Here is a 21,804-nt window from a genome sequence, read left to right on the forward strand (position 1 = left end):
CCAGGTCCCTGAATACAGGAACATATGACAAGGGAGAAGTATCTTCCCAGCATGAGCTCTTTTTCCCTGATTTGTCTATGGCAGCAAAGCCAAAGTAAAGTTAATATTTCCATGAATAGTTCTGCCGAAACTGTAGGCTTTATACTTACAGCAACTTTAAAAAAGAATCTAATTCTCTTCCCTAATGTGCGGTTCATAGTAGGTCTTCAGTTAATATTTGTTATGCATGTCTGCACGAACAGATGAATCGTGACTTCATTTTATGCCCCTGCACAGAAGTCTTCAAATGACTCATTCTAATTCATAGGTTAGAGCGGAATTTTCTTACGCTAGAATCCAGCGCTTTCACATCTGATCTAACAAATCTTTCCACATCCCGCTGTACCGTTGGCACCAGCCTTCTCCCTTTGCAACCAAAGGGCCTGGTTAGAGTTCGTTACGCCGTGTTCGTGTCCACTGCTGATTATTTGGATTACGTTGCTTTTCTCCCTACCCCACCCCTGCCTGTCCTTCAATATCCAGTTCCAATTTCACCTTTTCCCATAAATTCCTAATTAAACTATGCCAGAGTTTCATTTACCCCAGACTACTATAACTTAATACTGACTTGTGCAATTCTACTGTTATTTTTCAAGTACTGCCTTGTATGGCTGTGGAATTCTTCCATTGTCCACATCTTTCCCCTTAAATGAAAACGATTCTGGAGGATAAGAAACACGCCTACACTTTTCCTATTCGCTCTCACGCCTGGACCAGCTCTGAGCTGATCATAGCAGCTCCTGCGTCTCTGACTGTGGTAAGTAAACAGGGCCTCCTGTGCTGGGTCATTTCCTGCCTGTGCTCTGCTCTCTAATGGCCAGTGGACGCCCTTCACAGCAATTCACGCCTCCGAGGCCTGCTGCATTGTAATCAGACGTCCTCCAAATAAGTCAGAGTTGAGCGCCTGTCACAGCGCGCGCCTTTGCCCAGGCGGAGGTGGCTGTTTTTTCTAAGGCAATTCTGCGACATCATCCTTCTTCAAAATTAGCACATACTTCAGTTATTATTATTTGCACATTAATTAATTAGCACATAATTTCATCTCAGTTTAATTTTGAACATTACATTATACTTTCTCCTTGGATTAGTTTCAGAATATGGTTATGTGATACAGTCTAAGTGAGAGCATAAATTTTTACATTTTGGGGGGGCAACTTGCAATGGTATCACATGCCTAAAAATGTATAAAATCTTGGTTAATAAGTTCCATTTCTGTATACAAAAGAAATAGAAGTGTGTGCAAAATTTCTTTAAGGGGGTTATCTTGACATTTTTTAGAAGAATTGAAAGTTGAAAACTAGTTCTATGTCAAGAAATAGGGATTGCTAAAATTAAACTCCGATATATGTATTATGTGTGTTGTGTATAAACATATGTGGTTAGTGAGATAATGTAAAATAATTTTATCTACATGTGGATAAGTTATGCTAAAAATTGCTGATGAAAACCATGGATGGCATATCACATTAAACAATATGAAATATGTAAACACACAAACAAAATGGAAGCAGTTTGTCTAAGACATTTACACAAAGGTAAGCCTGTATTTATCTCTTAGTGAGGGGGCTGATAGTTTTTCTTCTTTTCAATTAGTATTATCCTATAGTTATTTCGGTTAGCTTGGGTGGCTTTGGAAATAATTTTAAATTTAAAACATAAGTATTAAGGTATGTTATTATTAGGAGAATTTGAAAAAGATCTATACAGTCGATACATTTAATTATGGTTCTGAAGGTTCAATAACTCTGGGTGGGGGCAGGTGACATGGGGCTGACAGATGTTTGTGGTAAAAGAGCTCTAAGTCATAAGAAAGAAAAGGGTTACCAAGGTTTGAAAAATACTCTCTACCTGCGTCCAGTGGGAAAAGTCCATCCTTTCCTAGAAGCTAAGGGACAGGGTGTGCAGTAATCTGTGCGGCAGTCTGCACAAGTCTATTTGCTGCCCCCAGACAAAATGATTGCTAATTTATCATGAGAATTCCCTTCTGTGTGTACAGGTCACAGAGTTAATGGTGGGGCACGGTTTACAGGCAGTTTTCTTCCTTTTTACAAACAATGATAAACTGTCATATTTTGCTTATTATAAATAAGTTCGAAATAACAATGAAAAAATAAATAGTTCAACAAGGAGACTTCAGGCATTCGGGGGAGGAGACCGAATAAGTGTTTATAGAGTCTGTGGACTTTATAACAACAATAGTTATTGTCGTCATAGAATCTTTTTTCTTGGCTTCATGCGATCATTTTAAACCATAATTAAGATTTACAGTGGATGTAATAAACAGCTTAGTGTTAGGTCATTCTTTAGTGCCCGGACCATTCATTTTTTTATGTCCCACAGACTTTTGCACGTACTTCTTGGGCGCCTGCTCTACGTTCCCAAAGCTGTGTTGAGCTTTAGCAGAGAACAATCACTCTTAAGCTATGTTCTTAAGGAACTGAGGATTCCAGTTTGCATTCAACTGTTTTGCACTGTAAGCTAACACCCTTGGTCCTAGCACACTCCCATGGGGTTTTACACGGCTTGCTTTGCGAAGAACTAGAACAGGACAGGATTTTCCCAGGTTGCCAGTGACCCACCCAGCCCGTCTGCAGACCAGGGCTTTGGAGACCTGAGCTGCCACTCCCCGAGGGGCCTCTCGGGGACTGGGTGTTCTGGAACTCCTCAGCCAGCTGAATCCACCCAATAGAAAAATCCCTTGAGGCATAACGCACCCCTGCCTCGGGCTTTGATCCATTCGGACTTCTTCCCCAGCTCAGAGCCTCTTCTTGGCAGGCTCCTTGGGGTCTCATCTCAAATGTCCCTTCTTCAAGAGAGCTGCTCTAATTTCACTACCTGGGGTAGGTCTCCTCTTGTTATTTTCTACCTAACCACCTGCAACCCTCTGTTTGTTCCTCCCCCGGGCAACAGTCACAGCCTGTAAGCTATTTATTCCTAGTTACTCATTACATCATCACCACATCCTTTAGACTGTTAGCTGCAAGAGGGCAGTGATCACGTTTCCCTTCACTCTTAAGTCCCTACTGCCCAGCACAATTTACAGAACATAGGAGAGGCACTCTGGAACTATTATGCGGCATGCGGGATCTTAGTTCCCTAACCAGGGATCGAACCCATGTCCCCTGCCGTGGAAGCACGGAGTCTGAACCACTGGACCACCAGGGAAGTCTCTAGTTTTTTTTTATTTTTGTTTTTCTTCTGTAACTATTTTTTGAATGAAAAAATGAATCCATCAATTGGCTAACTCTGGATACTCCTCACTTTTCGAAAGTTTGCTTTATGCCACTTTGCTTTCAGAAAATGTCTGCATTAGTACCTGTTTTCACATGGAAAGAAATATGAAAAGGATTTTCACTTTTATGAAAAAAAAGGCGGGAAGTGAAAATAGCATTCCACATTTGTTCTGCAGGGAGTAGAGCTGTTACAGACAGCGCACAGCCCAAGCTGTGAGAGGGGCCCCGCCAGGCCCCTTCCCTAGGAGCGCGCTCAGCGTCTCAGCATCGAGCCTCCAGAACCTTGACCTGTGTCTGGCAGCATCTGTGCTTTATCCGGATTCATCTTGTGCCTCCGTCAGCAAGAGGTGCCCTAAGGTAACTGCTTCTTCGCTTTACACCATTTCGGCTCGCGAAAGCTTTCGCGGGGCTGATCTACTTCAGGAGAGCAAGGGAAACCTGTATTCAGTTTCAAAGCAAATTCGAAAGAGCTTAATTATCTTTTCCAAGGTCAGTATTTGAATGTGGATTTGTCTGACGTTAAAGCCCAGTCTGTGTCCACAGCAAACACACCCTGGGTGAGGTAATGAGATTGAATTTCTCATCTGCCGACTTCAGTCCCTAATGGCATGGTGTTCTGTACCTCTGGAAGGAAAAAGGTGGGAGGAGCATGGCTGCTGGACAACCAAGGCACCAGGATGTCCTGATGGCAGCATAATCGGCTGGAATCTGGCAAACCTCCCAGGATTAGAGTAAGAGGGATCATTATTTTTCTGTCCTCTAATATCCTTTCAGGGTTGTCTTGAATTCCAGTCTCACATACTAAAATTGTAAACATTATTTCTAATTTCACATCATCTAAAATGTAACTATGTTCTTCAGGATAATTTAAAAATCTGTGCTAATGATTTAATCTATTGATGAATTTACTCCCAATTATCATATCAGCCCTGGGAGAGTTTCTACATGAACCATGAGTTTTAAAAAGGAAGTTTTCCTGGTTTTAAGACAGTTTTATTTCACCTGCACAAAGTCACATATCTAGACAATCAAATTATTCAGAAATAACTAGTAATTCTGATTTGGTTTAGTAGTTGGTTTACGATCATAACCATTAAACCAGTCTGGCATTCCCAGGTAAAGTCCTAAGCTAGCCATGCAGAATCTACCAAGAGGGGTCCCAGGACCTACTGCGTGACCCTAGGGCACTCGCTGAAAATGCACGAGGTTTGGAATTGAAGTGGGTGGGAAAGGTGAAGCCACGTCCTGTAGCCACAGTGAAGGATGAGAGCTGTTTACTCACTTCCAGACCACCGCCTAGAGAACTCAATAGGGGCTCCGTGCACTTGAAGGGCAAAGGCAACAAATGGCTTATAGCTGAGAAACCTCAACTATCAGAAGCTGCCTGAAGAGACCTTTTATAGCAGAGTCTATGTTTTGGAAGGAAACCCACTGGCACGATGACAGTTCTGAGGTGTGTGTTTCCCGGGGACCTGTGGGCCGTGCGTGGGGGGGATGGGAGGGGCTGTCTGGCATCTTGCGTTAAAGGGTCCCCTGAAGGGGCAGGAAGATGCCCCATAAGGGGGCCAGACATGTTCAGCATGCCTGGCGGGTCCTGAGAAAGGCGTCCCAGAAACTGCAGTTCTTGGTGGTGGGAGGTGGAGGGTGTCTGTCCGGGCTCCAAGAGAGAAAGGGCCAGCACCCAGCTGAAGCCAGGGGGAGAAGGGCGACCGCAGCCCCTGCCCCTGTAGGGGTCCAGCTGGAGAAGCGCCAGGCTGACACGAGACCTTTATCCGCGCATCAGCTCTCGAGTTGAGGAGGTCCCACCGCAGGAGACGTCTTGATTTCTAAACAGAGTCGGCTTTGGGGAGTAGAGAAGCTGCAGGCCTTTTCACAGTGAGAGCATCCAGAAAAGGATGGAGCCTGTCTTGGAGTGTGTGAGAGAAGGACCACCTGGAGGGGCATCCAGCACAAGGAGAGGAAGTGACACAACGACTTTCTTTTTTTCCTGTGATTCCCGCGTCTTCACGCGCCACTGGTTTCCTGCGTTTTCCTACTGGGAAGGTACCACACTTAGCTTGACTAGGATTGTTGACATCACTTCAAACACTTGATAATTGAATTTCCTGGCCCCCAGCAATGAAAGGTAGATGGTATGAAGTGGGATAAAGAGTCGTGCTGGAATGAAACAGTGACAAAGTGACCCACAGCAGACATCATCCAGGCTCCCTAACTTCCATGAGTTTGCATCAAATGCAGAAAAGTCTCATTAGTTAGAGCTAACCAAGTGGAACTAACGCAGTGTCTTCTGTGTGCCAGGTCCCCCGGCGTCCATCGATGCTGCCTGTGATTCCCGAGGCCAGCACTTCTACCTGGGGAGTAGGAGTGGGGACAGGTGTGTCTAGGCAGTGAGAGCCAGACAGCTCTGAGGTTGAGGCAGCCTTGCCTCTGTACCTCAGTGAGCTACTCACATGGGATTTTTTTCTGCACTTGTCCCGACTTGTCAAAGGTCGAGAAGGAGTCCTCTAGGCAATTCTTTGAACTAAATATGAATAGTCCCACTTTATAAAGTCTGGCCTCAGAGCTAGGGCTCTTAAAAACTGGACATTTGCCTTTTTTCACTGTATAAATATTGAACTAATATATAAATGACAAAATCCATGAAGAAAGGAAGATTATTAAAGTTAAAACAATGACATACAGATTGTTTTAAAGATATTTGGTTGTAAATTAAAATGCATTTAAGTTAATTCGTGTAAGAAAAAAAACTCTTTAAATGAAGGAGGAGAAGGGCAAGCTCCAACTGGTGGGTGCCACCATATTTACACTGTGATGAAACGTGCAGACTGGAGCATCAGAGCTGCACTTTAGGTCCCAGCCTCCCACTGCACGATCTGGGGCAGATTCTCTACTGATGTAAACTTCCATTGCTTTATATAAATATGGAAGTTTATGCTACCCTGGGGGTGTGCAATGAGATTATAGGTAAAGTGCTTAGCACAGCAAACCTATATAACAAGCATCCAAAGGTAGTTATTACCATCATTATGTCACAAATTTTAAAAAATGCTATAAGCAATAATAGTAAATAGTTTGCATTTCAAAACATTATCAAGATAAAGTGTTATACAAAATAAACTCAAAATGTATTAAAGACCTAAATGTAAGACCAGACAGTATCAAACTCTTAGAGGAAAACATAGGCAGAACACTCTATGACATAAATCACAGCAAGATCCCTTTCGACCCACCTCCTAGAGAAATGGAAATAAAAACAAAAATAAACAAATGGGTCCTAATGAAACTTAAAAGTTTTTGCACAGCAAAGGAAACCATAAACAAGACCAAAAGACAACCCTCAGAATGGGAGAAAATATTTGCAAATGAAGCAACTGATAAAGGATTAATCTTCAAAATTTACAAGCAGCCCATGCAGCTCAATATCAAAGAAACAAACAACCCAATCCAAAAATGGGCAGAAGACCTAAATAGACATTTCTCCAAAGAACATATACAGATTGCCAATAAACACATGAAAGGATGATCAACGTCATTAATCGTTAGAGAAATGCAAATCAAAACTACAATGAGGTATCACCTCATTCCAGTCAGAATGGCCATCATCAAAAAATCTACAAACAGTAAATGCTGGAGATGGTGTGGAGAAAAGGGAACCCTCTTGCACTGTTGGTGGGGATGTAAATTGATGCAACCACTATGGGGAACAGTGTGGAGGTTCCTTAAAAAACTAAAAATAGAGCTACCATACGACCCAGCAATCCCACTCCTGGGCATATACCCTGAGAAAACCATAATTCAAAAAGAGTCATGTACCACAATGTTCATTGCAGCTCTATTTACAATAGCCAGGACATGGAAGCAACCTAAGTGTTAATCGACAGATGAATGGATAAAGAAGATGTGGCACAAATATAGAATGGAATATTACTCAGCCATAAAAAGAAACGAAATTGAGTTATTTGTAGTGAGGTGGATGGACCTAGAGTCTGTCATACAGAGTGAAGTAAGTCAGAAAGAGAAAAACAAATACCGTATGCTAACACATATATATGGAATCTAAAAAAAAAAAAAAATGGTCATGAAGAACCTAGGGGCAAGATGGGAATAAAGACACAGACCTACTAGAGAATGGACTTGAGGACATGGGGAGGGGGAAGGGTGAGCTGTGACAAAGTGAGAGAGTGGCATGGACATATATACACTCCCAAACGTAAAATAGATAGCTAGTGGGAAGCAGCCTCATAGTACAGGGAGATCAGCTTGGTGCTTTGTGACCACCTAGAGGGGTGGGATAGGGAGGGTGGGAGGGAGGGAGACGACACAAGAGGGAAGAGATATGGGAACATATGTATATGTATAACTGATTCACTTTGTTATAAAGCAGAAACTAACACACCATTGTAAAGCAATTATACTCTAATAAAGATGTTAAAAAAAAATAAAGTGTTATAAAGATTAAGATTTTAGTTACCATATTAAAACAAAAATATCCATATATGAATAATATTTCTGTCCTATGCAATGACAATGCAGGAAAAAAGAAGATATCAAAAGCCAATTAATTAACAAGCTCTGTTATTCTGAGCAACTGACAATCTCTTTCATCCGTATTTTCTTCATACATTAGGTGGAATAATAATTACTCTACCAGGGAATGCTGTGAAAATAAAATGGAAATGAGACTTTAAAGGTTAACGTATTTTGTAAACTGTAAAAGAATATGCAAACTAGCTCACTCTACGGAAGGAATGTACTTATACTGTAGGAAAGATTTTATAATTCTGATCCTATAAAAGGTTAGTGGCTTTTCCACTGTGCACGCAGCGTCGCTAAGGAGATGACGTCTCTGTGTGAAGATGGAGTGAGTAGTGGTACCTGGCTGTCAGAATTCACAGGATCAGGCCGATGGTATGCTGGCGAATCTTTCACAGTGGACTCTGGTAGGCAGGGCTGGTTTAAGTGTTTGCCAGTTTCTGCTGTGTAAATGCTCCTACACCGTGGCTGATCTTAAGCCACCAACGTAATGGAACTGAAAAGGGATTTTGTAGAGCATGAGTTTAGTTGGCCACCTGGAATTGGTGTAGTCCAGCTCTGGTACGACACTGGGTCAGGGGCACAATGCTTAGAAGGAAAAATGGCTGTTCTTATCCTGCCCAGAAAGAACCCTAGCAAGATCTGCCTTGTAGAAAGAAATGGTCAGAACCAAAACCACATTTGTTATCTTTCTACTCCGAAACTAGAGAATCTCTGAGAACGGTAATTTGAAGGTTTATCCCTGCATAGTTTCACCATATTATTTAGGAAAATCCCAGTTATATAAGGTCTCCACTCTCTCCTCCAGGGAATGTCTTCCTTGTTATTCTGGCAATAATGAACTTTGCTTCCATTGTCTTTATTTTAGTCTACAATTTTTTTTCTACTTTTTGTTTTTTACAAGGATGTAATTGTTGCCGTTGTCATTACACTGACTTCTTTCTCTGGATGAATGTGATCATTTTGTTGTAGATACCAATGTTTCTTTGACTTTCTGAGTATAAAGGGAGTCAGGAAATCTAAAGCTTTGGCTGAAGTTATTTTTTCTGAATATAAGATTGTTAGTCTTGTATAGTGTTTCTTGCACACCCAGTGTGTTTTGTCACTGTGACGTCACGATGCGCATGTTCATAGAACATCCCAGCCACACCTGTGAGTCTTGGCAGTGAGAAGGAGACACAAATCTCTGAATGGTCATTTCAGTCTAGGAGGGAAGATCAAAATATGTTAATGCCATACAACACTGAAGACGTGATTCATGAAAGAAATAGTCCATAAGCTGGACTTAATTAAAATTAAAAACTCTGTTCTGTGAAAGACAACATCAAGAATTAGAAGATACGACTGGGGGAAAATATTTGCAAAAGACACATTGGATAAATCAGTTTATTTATGAACACTTTATTTATTGAAAACAAGCAATGCAATTTGTAAATGGGCCAAAATTTTTAAAAGACAACCCACGAAAAACGATATGCAGATGGCAAAAATGCACGTGGAAAGGTGCTCTGCATCAGATGCCATCAGGGAAATGCAAATTCAAACAACAACGAGACACCATGACACACCTCTTAGAACGGCCACAGGCTGGAACACTGACAGCCACAAATGCTGACAAACATGGGGAACGACAGGAACTCTCATCATTGCCGGTGGGAGCGCAAAATGGTGCAGCCGCTTCGGAAGGCGGTTTGGTGGTTTCTTACACAGCCAGACGTCCTTTAACACATGACCCAGCGGCTGGACTTCTTGGTGGTTTCTTACACAGCCAGACGTCCTTTAACACATGACCCAGCGGCTGGACTTCTTGGTATTTACCCAAAACAGTTGAAAACTGATGTCCACACAAAAACCTGCACACAGATGTTCATAGTGTAAACATTAAAAATTTTTATAGAATAAACATTTATTCATAATTGTCAAAACTTGGAGCAATGAAGAATATTACTCAGCACTAAAAAAGAAATGAGCTATCAAGCCATGGAAAGAAAGGGACAAATCCTAAACACATATTACAAAGCAAAGAAGCCCATCTGTAAAGGCTACATAATTAATGACTCAAATTATATGACATTCTGGAAAAGGCCAAACTAGAGAAGGTGAAAAGATAGGTGGTGGCCTGGGCTAGTGTTGGGGGAGATGAACAGGCAGAGCGCAGAGGGTTTTTAGGGCAGTGAAAATACCCTGCATGGTAATTATAATGATGGATGCATTTCATTATACATTTGTCCAAACCCAAACAACTTTTTAACACATGTAATTAAATAACCAACACATCATTTATTCCCTGCAGTATTTAGGAATGATTTCCGCGGTGCTCAGAGGAGGCATCGTCTTTATGAAGAACAAGTTAAAAGTGTTAAAAATAAACACTGCAAAGGAGTAAGAGACAACCTTATATTCCCTGGAGGCTGGAAGATTCTTAAATTTCCCCCTGAACCAATCGTTGTTGTTGCTTTTTTTTTTTTAACCGTCCTGGGAGTCCCTAAGAAAAAGAGACCAGGCTTCTGAGCTTCTCCCTAATCAATTAGTCAATCAAGCAATCAATCATTGAACAGTTATTTATTTTTAATAAGTATTTCAAATATTCCACCATTTACGAGAATGTCAGATAAAACCTTTAGGGACTGAAAAGGTTTTGCTGTAGTTATCTTTTTGATGAGAGGATGAAACAGCTCACATTCTGCATAACAGCAATTATGTGACAATATGCGGCGTGACACACTGTGTATGTGCCACATTTCCCTGATGGCATGTGCACAACGATGTGGAGGGAGTGTGCTCTCAGACTGGCAGAAGAAAAGAAAGTGACAATAAAATCAGAGCCTCACCTCATAGCCTGAGTCACACCCGCAGCGATGACAGGATTTTGACAGATGAAAGCACTAGAGGTAATTTTCCCTTGACAGTCACGTGAAATTCTTCTGAAGACAGCCTGGCAGAGTGCAAGGGAGAAAGAATACGGGGTCACAAGTCTGGAAATCGCAAGGTCAAAAGCCAGCAGAGCTCAGTTAATGAAATCATGAAATGCCACTTCGACTCTGGTTGACGGAAATGAAATAGATTGACAGCTTCCACCACATGGCATCCTCCGAAGCAGAGGGGCACGGCGGGCAAGCCCACCAGGCATCCAGGACTCCCTTGCAGAGACCTCTCTTCCTAAGACTCAGCGTAGCATTTTGAAAAATAGGTTAACAACGCTCTCATTTGTTTCACATGTAGCTTCCTTATGTACAATTCGAGAGAAAGTGTACACTTTGAGCAAACGAATGCATATAAGATTTTTAGTTTAAAAATGAGATATTTTCCTTCGTAACAGTTTTCTGTGAACCAGAAGCACATGTTTGTGTCCTGTTACATCCCATGCCAATCTGTCCGAAATTCCTGTGGGTTCTCCCTTCGGAATGCATCCCCAATCCAGCCGCTTCCGACCAACCCCACTGTTTCAGTCTTGCTGAAGCCCCCAGAATCTCTCACCTGGATACTCACCTCCCAACTGTTCTCTCTGCTTTTACCCTCGGGTCTTCCCCAGGTGCCTCCTCAGCTGATCCTCGGATCCCTTTAAAATCTAAAATGCATTTTTTAAAAAGCAGCAAATTCCATCATGCTTCTCCTGGGCTTAAACACTGCATTTCACTGGAAGTGAAGCTGAGGTCCTCCCAGCGACCTGCAGCCTGGCTCAGTCTGCTACAGAGTCACACAGCCTCCTGCAGCTTCTGGGCTTTGCACTGGCTGTTCTCGGCCTGGACTGCTCTCCCCCCAATAACGGCAGGGCTGAATCTCTAACTTGCTTCAAGTGTCAACTGTCACCTTCTCAGTGAGAACTACCCATCCCCCTGGAATCTCCCTTACCCTGCTCCATTGTATTTTCTTATAACACGTCACCAACTGCTATACTAAACTATTTGTTCATTACAGTTATTGTTAACTCAGTCTCCTTACTGTAATGTCAGCTTTCTGAGTTGGTCACTACTATATTCTGGGCACCTAGAACAATCTGGCACACAGTTATTACTCAAAAAATATTTGTTGAATGAATGAATTATAGACAATGGCATAAAAGGTCAAACCACTTGCAGGGCTGCGGTGATATTTACTTTTAAAGGAACTGTGCTCATTTGAAGACATAAGAAATGGGGCTACACCATAATGATATATTGAATAAATAATTTGCACATTAAGACTAGTGATTAGAAACAATGTCAACAACATTTTGAATTGATCACACAATTGTGTATGTGATTAAGAAATTTCATGACAGGAAATAAGACATAACTCATGAATACGTGTTAAAATGATCCATCTGCTTAGAATGGTTTCTTGCTTATCCATTTAAATAAAATGAGGGTAATAAATAACATTTGAACAGCAGTAGTGCTTTGTAAAGAGCTCACTCATGTTGCATGTATCAGTAGTTTTTTTTAATTGCTGAGTAAGGCTCCATTGTATGGATACATCTTCATTTATTTACCCATTCTCCTGTTATGGATGTTTGCATCGTTTCCAATTTAGGGATTAAATGCATTTTTGACTTACAGTATTTTCAATTTACAATGGGTTTATTGGGATGTAACCCCATAATAAGTTAGGATGATCTGTATATGTGTGTGTGTGTGTGTGTGTGTGTGTGTACATGTGTATGCAAATTATTATTTGCCTATTTTTCCAATGGTATGTTTCTCTTGCTCATTATTTTCTAAGGAATCAACATGTTAAGAATTTAACTGTCAGACATTCATGACTCAAACAATTCTCAGCTTAAAATTGGTCTTTCAAGTTTGTTCATTTAAAAAAATTACATTAAAAATATTTTTCTTTACAGATTCTTTCTTTAGTGGGATGCTTCAGTAAGATATTGCCCATAATACAATCATATAAGTCTTGTCCATATTTTTCTTTACCCCATACATGATTTAATTTTTTAATGTTTAACCATTATTCCTTATCTGGAATAACAACTTTAGAAAAGAAGCAGAAATATCATTTTATTCCAAAATTATCATCTAGTTATAAACATATTTGTTGGATAATGCATTCTTTCCCCACTAACTTAGAATGAACTATTTATTATATACTAAATTCTTATAGGTACTTTGATCTATTTCTTTCTACTTTCATTCCAGTAATTTAATTTAATATTGCCGTACTGTTATTAAAATTTTTATATTGATAATATATCTGAATCTCTGATGGGGCGTGTCTTCTTGCTTAATTTATGTAATATTTTCCCACCACATCAACAGTAAAGGGACCTTATATCAGGACTCTTCCACTAATTCCCACCAAGTCTGGCTTCTGTTGTCATGTATTTTCTTCTACATATGTTTAAAACAACCTCAAAATATATCGTTATTATTTTTGCTTTAAACAATTACTCTTTAAAGAGATCTAAAAGTATGTATTTTATATCTACGCACACATTTACCATTTCCCTAGCTCTTTAGTCCTTTGTGCACATCCAGATTTCCATCTGGTACTGTTTTCCTTCTGCCTGAAGGACTTCCTTAAACATGTCTGGTAAGTCCACTGGTTAAAATTTATTCCGTTTTTTTTTTTTATGGCTTAACAAGTCCTTTTTTCACCTTCAATTATTCAGTTGTTGGGTATTCTTTCCTTCTGTGCATAGAATTCCAGATTGGCAATTTTGTTTCTTCATCATCTTTCAGTACTTTAAATGCAGTTCCATTGTTTTTTGGGTTGCAACGTTTCCAACAGAAAGTATCCTGTCACTTTTATCTTTGTTCTTCTGCGCTTATGTGTCTTTTCTCTCTGACTGATTTGAAAGATTTTTCTTTACCTCTGGTTTAAACCTTTTGTTTTATTTTTCTTATTTTACTAGATCAAGTGGAACTTCCATATCAACAGTTATGCATAATTTTAGTAGAAGACATTATTATCAACTTCTTGGGTTTAATGAATATGACAATGATAATGATAATAATAATAATAGTTATCAGAATTGTGAAGGCAATGTTACCTCAAAACATTGCTCCAATCAAAACAAAGTGTAATATAGTAAAAAGAATGGGGTTTCAAAATGAGAATAACATGGACTTTTATCCTAGCTTTGAAATTATGTTGGAGAATAGGTGAGCTGTGATTCTTCACCCCTTGACTTTTGGTTGTGTGGTGTGACTCATTTCTTTGACATGATATAACCATAATTTGCCAAGTGCCTCTGCGATGGGTTTTATGTCAGAGGCCTCTGTCACAATCTTGGATATGCCCCAGGAGCCCCTGATCTAAGGAGGCTCAGTGTAAGTGGAGCCCCTGCCACTGCAGCATGGAGCTGAGCTGCACCTGCCAACCTACAGATTATGTGAATGAATGCTTGCTTTATACCATTGAGTTTGGGGATCATTTGTTACACAGCATGACAGTAGGAGTAGCTAATGAATACAAGTACCTCCTTCAAAGACTTTGTTGTGAATTTCTCCATTCATTCCTTGAACTAATATTTATTAAGCACCTATTCTATGCTATAGTGATGAGAGGGTCTAAGGCTACAATAGCAAAGAAGATGTCGTGGTACTTATATCGTCTGGAGGTGTGAGGTTAAACCGAAAGGAAATGGAAACAAAATAATTTCGAATGATAAGTCTCAACAAGAAAACAAACAAAAGCTGAGATGAATCAGACCATGTGGTGATTTACTTTGAACAGGGTAGGCAGGAAAGCTGCCGTGAGCTTTAAGGGATGAGAGATTGCTATATGACAGTAAATGAATGTAGACCTTGTTCTAAGTGTAACAGGAAGTCATGGAAAGGTTTTTATTAGGAAAGTGACATGATATGATATTCATTTTGAGAAATGTAATTTTGCTCTAAAGAATGGATGAAAAAAAAATTTGAAAAAGCATAAAAAAAAAAAAGAATGGATGAAAGAAGGGCAAAAGTGATCAAAGAGGACTCCAGTACTCCAGGCAAACTGTAGGAGCCCTACCTTGGAATTCCCTTTACCCCATCTTTTCAGGAAAAGTGGATCTCATATAGCCTCTGTGATTGTGTTACAAAGTAGAAAAAGAGATGTCAAGAAGGGCAGTGTGGCATGACAGACTTTCAACAATACAGTGATGTGCGGCCAAGGGATCAGGACCCTTATAGAGAATGGTACTCAGAGCAGCTTATACAGAAGGTAGAAGGGGCAATAGATGCCACGGAGATAACTCCGGGGAGATGGAAAGACATCCTTCTTCCCCGCCCCACCCCGCAAATATTTTACCACCATATCTGAAACAGGAAAAAGCGACTTTGAATGGGAACTGTCTGGGGCTTGGGATTATTGGCAAATGTGGAAGAGAGTGTAACTGGGATGACCAGTGTTACAAGCTCCACCTCCTTTTACATCCCATTCCTTTGAAACATCTCTGCAGACCCCAAGGTGCCACAGAAGGTGGTTTAGAAATAACTGTCTTGGACTTCCCTGGTGGCACAGTGGTTAGGAATCCGCCTGCCAATGCAGGGGAAACGGGTTCGAGCCCTGGTCCGGGAAGATCCCTCATGCCATGGAGCAACTAGGCCCGTGTGCCACAGCTACTGAGCCTGCACTCTAGAGCCTGTGAGCCGCAACTGCTGAACCCTCATGCCAGAACCACTGAAGCCCACGCACTGGAACCTGTGCTCCGCAACAAGAGAAGCCCGCGAAGCTCAACGAGGAGTAGCCCCCGCATGCAGCAATGAAGACCCAACACAGACAAAAAAAAAAAAAAAGAAAAGAAAAAGAAAAGAAAAGAAAGAAAGAACTGTCTTAAGGAATAACTGCTTAGTAAGGCACATAAAAGGCCTTCAGTGACTTGGTGCCCACACTCTCCAGTCTGCTTCTCAACGAGCTCCCACTTCTTTTCTGTGTCTGTGTCCAACTGTGCGGACCTGTGTCCAGATCCCTTAGTGCAATTAGTCATTTGTGTCTCTGTTTTTCTGTCTCTATCTCTGTTTCCATCTCTTACTCTCTGTCCCAAGAACAATGCTGTCCTTGCAACTGCTAGGCAAGCATGTGCTTGTTTTGGGAATCCACCTGACAATTTTGGAGTAGACTTCCTGAGCATACTTGTGGCATAGATGCTGCAATGTGTAGGTGTCCACAAACCAGTTAAATTGTGAACTGATTGTGATCAGGAGTCAAACCCATTTTTTCTTTGTCTTTATAGCCTGTGGACTAGTGCACTGTCGTGACGTAGAGTCATGATTGATCAGACAGCAGACTATCAGTTAGCAGTCACTTTGTAATTAACTACCCCAAACTACGGTGACTTAAAACTATGAGCCTGTGTTAGCTCATAATTGTGTAAGTGGAGTGGGTGGTCCTGCTCACTGGGCGGGGCTTAGCTGATCTCAGAGGCCTTGCTTGTACCTTCATCTGGGGTCAGCTGGCTGGTCCAGGATGGCCTGAGACAAACGACTCATCCCTCTTCATGCGGACGCGGGCTCTTCTCTGCCAGCAGGACAGCTGGGCAGCTGGACACGCAGCAGCCTTTGGAGAAAGGAGTGGACGCGCCCAGGAAGCCCCTGGATTCAGGTCTCCGCACTGGTGCAACGTCACCTCTGCCATATGTTATTGGCCAAAACAAGTTCACACGGCTGGTCACAGAGCAGCGCAAGAGGTTCCACTGCTTCATAAATAAAAATATTGCCTGTATTTGACCACTACTTGAAAAAGACCTAACATTGTCCTGAGGGTAAGCATGGGATACAGATAGGATACATGATTTTTTTAAAATATAAGTTAAACATAAAGTAATATACTCAATAGTTTGTAATAATGTATAAGGGAAAAGAAACTGAAAAAAATACATGTGTATATGTGTGTGTGTGTGTGTGTGTGTATAACTGAATCAATTTGCTATACAGCTGAAACTAACACAACATTGTAAATCAACTATACTTCAATAAACAAATAATAAAAAATAAACATAAGATGAAACAGGAAAGCTCATTAAAGAATCTTCCCCGGGGGATATTATCAGACTTCACAATGGTCTTGGAAGTTTTAAATTTTAAATATGCACAGAAATGGAAAGAAGCGGAAATAGAAGAAAAATGGTTGAAAAGGATTAGAAATCAATATCCTAAGAAAATGTGAATAATTGTCTTGACTTAAGTGGCATTCTTTTTTTTTTTTTTTTGCAGTACGCAGGCCTCTCACTGTTGTGGCCTCTCCTGTCGCGGAGCACAGGCTCCGGACGCGCAGGCTCAGCAGTCATGGCTCACGGGCCCAGCCGCTCCGCGGCATCCGCCTGCCGATGCAGGGGACACGGGTTCGTGCCGCGGAGCGGCTGGGCCCGTGAGCCATAGCCGCTGAGCCTGCGCGTCCAGAGCCTGTGCTCCACGACAGGAGAGGCCACAGCAGTGAGAGGCCCACATACCGCAAAAAAAAAAGAGAAAGAAATCAGTTTTCTAAGGGGAATAACTTCAATGTTTTCAGGAACTGTAAAGTAACTTGTGAATTTAGGACTCTTATAGAAGTAAGACCAGGAAAATTCTAACAGATGAATCCTAATAGTCAAGCATCACGAGAAATGCCTAATCTGTTTTTACAGAGATAACCTCACCACTGGCATATAACTGCTAATTACCAAGTGAAATAATACTAAAGGAAACAGCATTCTACTCACTGATTTATAAATCAATCCAAAATGTAAATTTTTTTCCAGGTTTTAGAAAGCATTATGTCAGAATTATGAAGAATTGCTGGATAAACCAAATGGTGTGATCAGGTCAATGTGCACCTTATGTCTACGACACTTTACAACCAGAAAGGATTAGACTTGCTAAACATCTTCAGAGCACTTTCTGAGGTTCACTCCAGGCGCCTCCTTGCTCCCCTACCCCTGCCTCTCCTCCACAGGCCAGCGAGTGCTTTGGGGCTCCGCTGCTTGGGCAGGGTGGCCATCTGGTCCTTGAGCTGAGCTGCTGGGATTGGTTCACTCAAGAACTGGAGTAAGATGCAAAGGAGCTCCGCATCAGTCCGTGGTGGTCCTTGGACACAGGAAGTCCAGAGACTCGGGAATAAGGGAAGTCATTGGGGGCTGCTGTGATGAGAAACCACAGAGGGGTGGTCTGCAGAGAAGAGAAGGGTAGGCAGGGATGAGGGGCCGAGAGAGGAGGTGCTGAGGCTCCTTATGGATTATCTCCAGACCCTGCCCTCACCTACAACACACTGACTCTTTATTATTATTATTATTAATTGTTATTGGAGTAGAGTTGCTTTACAGTGTTGTGTTAGTTTCTACTATACAGCAAAGTGAACCAGTTATAGGTATACATATAGCCCCTCTTTTTTAGATTTTCTTCATATTTAGGTCACCACAGAGCACTGAGTAGAGTTCCCTGTGCTCTACAGTAGGTTCCCACTAGTTGTCTATTTTATATATAGTAGTGTGTATATGTGCATCCCAATCTCCTAAATCACCCCATCCCCCCCTTCTCCCCTTGATAACCGTAAGTTTGTTCTCTACATATGTGACTCTATTTCTGGTTTGCAAATAAGTTCAGCTCTACCATTTTCCTAGATTTCACATATATGTGTTAATATACGATATTTGTTTTTCTCTTTCTGACTTACTTCACTCTGTATGACAGTCTCTATGTCCATTCACTCTCTGCAAATGACCCAATTTCGTTCATTTTTATGGCTGAGGAAAATTCCATGGTATATATGTACCACATCTTCTTTATCCATTCGTCTGTTGATGGACATTTAGGTGGCTTCCATGTCCTGGTTATTGTAAATAGTGCTGCAATGAACATCAAGGTGGGATGCATGCACTCCACTGACTCTGTACACAATGAGAATGTGTGAGCTTCTCTTTCTTCCTATGATAGTTTTTGATAACTTAAAGGATAATATCACCTTACTCTCATCATGTGTGCACATGGAACTCAGAGTTAAGGTGATTGGACCATAAAATTGCTATTACCTCTTAGTACCAGCACTTTTTGGAGGGATTGTGGAGTACTATGAAATAAGGAGGTACTTACGTACATTAGGAGGGAACTAAAAAGAACACGAGCGTCTTCCTCCTACGTGTGGAGCTGTGAACAGCTTGTACGCACTGTGAGCCTCGGGCTGGCCTTGCTTGTCCAGCACCACCTACCCCTGCCAAAAAGTGCATTCTCCAGACCAGCTGGAGTAACAACTGGGACACAAGGAGATTAGTGAATATTCATGTGTTTTAGCTGCCGCCAAGGTGAATCTTCCCAAATCCTGATTATGTTTATTTAAGTGAAACATCTGCCAATAAGAAGGAGACATGTTTATGGTAACGGCATAGCTGTGGCTTCTGTCCTCTGAATAATGATAATACAGACATTGGCTGCATGGCCTCATCCTTGGGGGTTTTCTTTGTTCTTTTTGTTATTATTATTTGTGAGTAGTAAGCGTCTTGTGCCACTGAGATTGCTAGCCATTATGGCAATAAAAGGGCTATTTGTGGCCTTTCCTGTTGGAAAGTGGCTAATGCAGACAAGGGAGCTGCTCAGGAAGCAATGGGTTCGTAACATAAACCAAACTTGGATGTTTCTTTTCAGGGTTTAGACACTAACCAGTGATGACCCAGCTGAGGTCCGTGAGAACACCGCATGTCCTCACAGATATGAGCAGCCCAGGCGTGAACTGTCTTATTTTTTTCAATATTCTGGGAACAGTAATAAACACGAAGTTCTCCACTGTCTGGGGATAGAACGATGGGAGTTGTGTAAATAGACTTAAATCGGATTTCCTGGGCATGACTATTTCCATTACCTACCCAGGACTTTATTTGGAAAAAAATGGACTCTTATGAAAAATATAAAACTTAAGACCCTTTATATCCTCATTCAACCAGAACTTCAGGGCCCATCTGGGGGGCACACCTTCCCCAGGGGTGACAGGGACGAATTGGGCAGAATCTCTGGCCTTGTGAAACTTACAGTCTAGTAGAAGCAAACGAGAGGCAGGCACAGAGCATCACTCTGCCCTAATCCTCAGGCTGGGCAGTGAGGTCCAAGGGCAAACGTCCTAATGAGTCCCCTCCCTATGGACTGTGTTTGTTTCCTGGAGCTGCCTTAACAAAGCACCATGATCTGGGCAACTCACAACAGTGGGTGTTCATTCTCTCCCAGTCAGGAGGCCGGAGGCTGGAGAAGGGGCTGGCAGGGCCCTGCTGCCCCCCGAAGTGCCCCATGGAGGGTCCCTCCTCTCCCAACATGTCCTGGGGGCCCAGGCGCTCTTTGAGTTGTGGCAGCACAGCTCCAGGCTCTGCCTCTGTTCCCCTCTGTGTCCCTGTCCTCACGTCCTCTGATCACAGGGACACCAGCCATGTTGGGTTAGGGCCACCCTCCTCCAGGATCACCTCTTCTCAACCTGCTACATCAGCAGTGACCCTGTTTCCAAATGGGGCCATAGGTGGAGGTGCTGGGGATTAGGGCTTCAACTTATCTTCCCAGAGGACACAGTTAACCCACGACATGGAGCATTTAGTGAAGAGTGATGCTTGTAGGAGTGGGGCAATCACACACCCGCAGAAAGTAATGAGACATAAAGAGAAAGGAAGAATGGATAAAGAGTGTTTGAGTGATGTGAGCTGGAGGTGGATGTCTGTAACCCTAATTCTCTTGTTCCTGACGGGTGGCCGTCTTCAAACCACGTCATCTTGTCCTGACCCGGGAGTGCCACTTTCAACTCTCTCCCTGGACACTTCTGTGCACAAAATACAGTCACTGCAATTTCTCACCTGTGACTCCACCAGGGCAGGGCCTGGGTCTCAGGGACCTACTGTCAAGATCTCCCAAATCAGAGAACTTCTTGAACCATGCCAAGCCTCTGGCACCAGGCTTTCCCGGTTGGCTGCAGTTGACCCTGTCCAGGAGGTACATATACTCAGGGTACACAAATGCAGTTTTATCTTTCCCATTTTTAAAGGGAATGCATATCCCCTGTTTAAATATCCTAACACAAAGTGTAACTTGCAGTGTTTCAGAACAAGGAGTTGGTTTATTTTGAAAATGTAGCTCATTGTTGCTTTTCCAGCAGACGCCCTATCCATACGGCCTTTTCAGGGAAACGAGTCCACATAAACACCCACAATGGGCCATTCAACACAAACCCTGTCCCAGAACAGGTATTTCCAGTGTGTCCTTCCATGCGCAAATACAATGCTCCAGAAGGACAAAGCTTGCACAAATGACACACTGCAAACAGAGAGATTTCAATAGCACCAGAGGAGTTCAGAGTCACTGTGACATTGCTCTGCAGAGAGAATAGTCTCGGCAAAGCCACCCTGGGTGGCTGGGTGAGTGGGCTGTGATAATTCTCTCTGGTGTTGCTCCTCAAACTTCTAATTCTTGTTTTAAAAGGTTAAAATACACACATACTCCTTGCCCTATTAAATTCTTCTAAAAATGCTTAACTCCTTCTGTTTCTGAAAATAGCACAATTCTCCTGTCTCACAAGAACACCTATCAAGTTTATTTCCATAAATAAAAGAAAGCTCTTCAGGGAATGAGTTCTTTCTGTTCAGGTTACTTAAGACTTTGCATTTCCTACTCTGATTTTGGAACATTAAGTAACTGTACAAGATGACAGAAAGAATCTAGTCAGCCGTTTCATGTGGCTACTTTCCAGATTAAAGCGTATGTGCGGAAGTTTTTGTAACAAAGTGTTTATGGGAAATGTCACATTTCCTAGGAAGAGCTGCTTTTATTCAACCCCCGCCATATTCTTTCACTACTAATAAAAATACACTGACTATGATCAGAAAACTGTTTTTTTTTTTTTTTTCCTAAAAACTGGCCAAACATTGCAAAGTTTCCCTGTATTTGCTTTTCAAAAAGTCTGCCTGGGAAAAGTAAATTCCAAGAACTATGAGGGACAGAATGCCAAAAAAAAAAAGTCTTTGGTGAGTTGATGAGGAAAGACTGTTCCAGGTGTGGGGAGAAGCTTGGAGGGCTGCATGATTCACAGAGGTAACCATAAATAAATTCATCTCAGATATGGGAAGAGCACTAAGAGGAACGCGGTAAAT

This window comes from Leucopleurus acutus (assembly GCF_964270905.1).
Source record: "Leucopleurus acutus genome assembly, chromosome: 4".
Taxonomy (NCBI): Eukaryota; Metazoa; Chordata; class Mammalia; order Artiodactyla; family Delphinidae; genus Leucopleurus; species Leucopleurus acutus.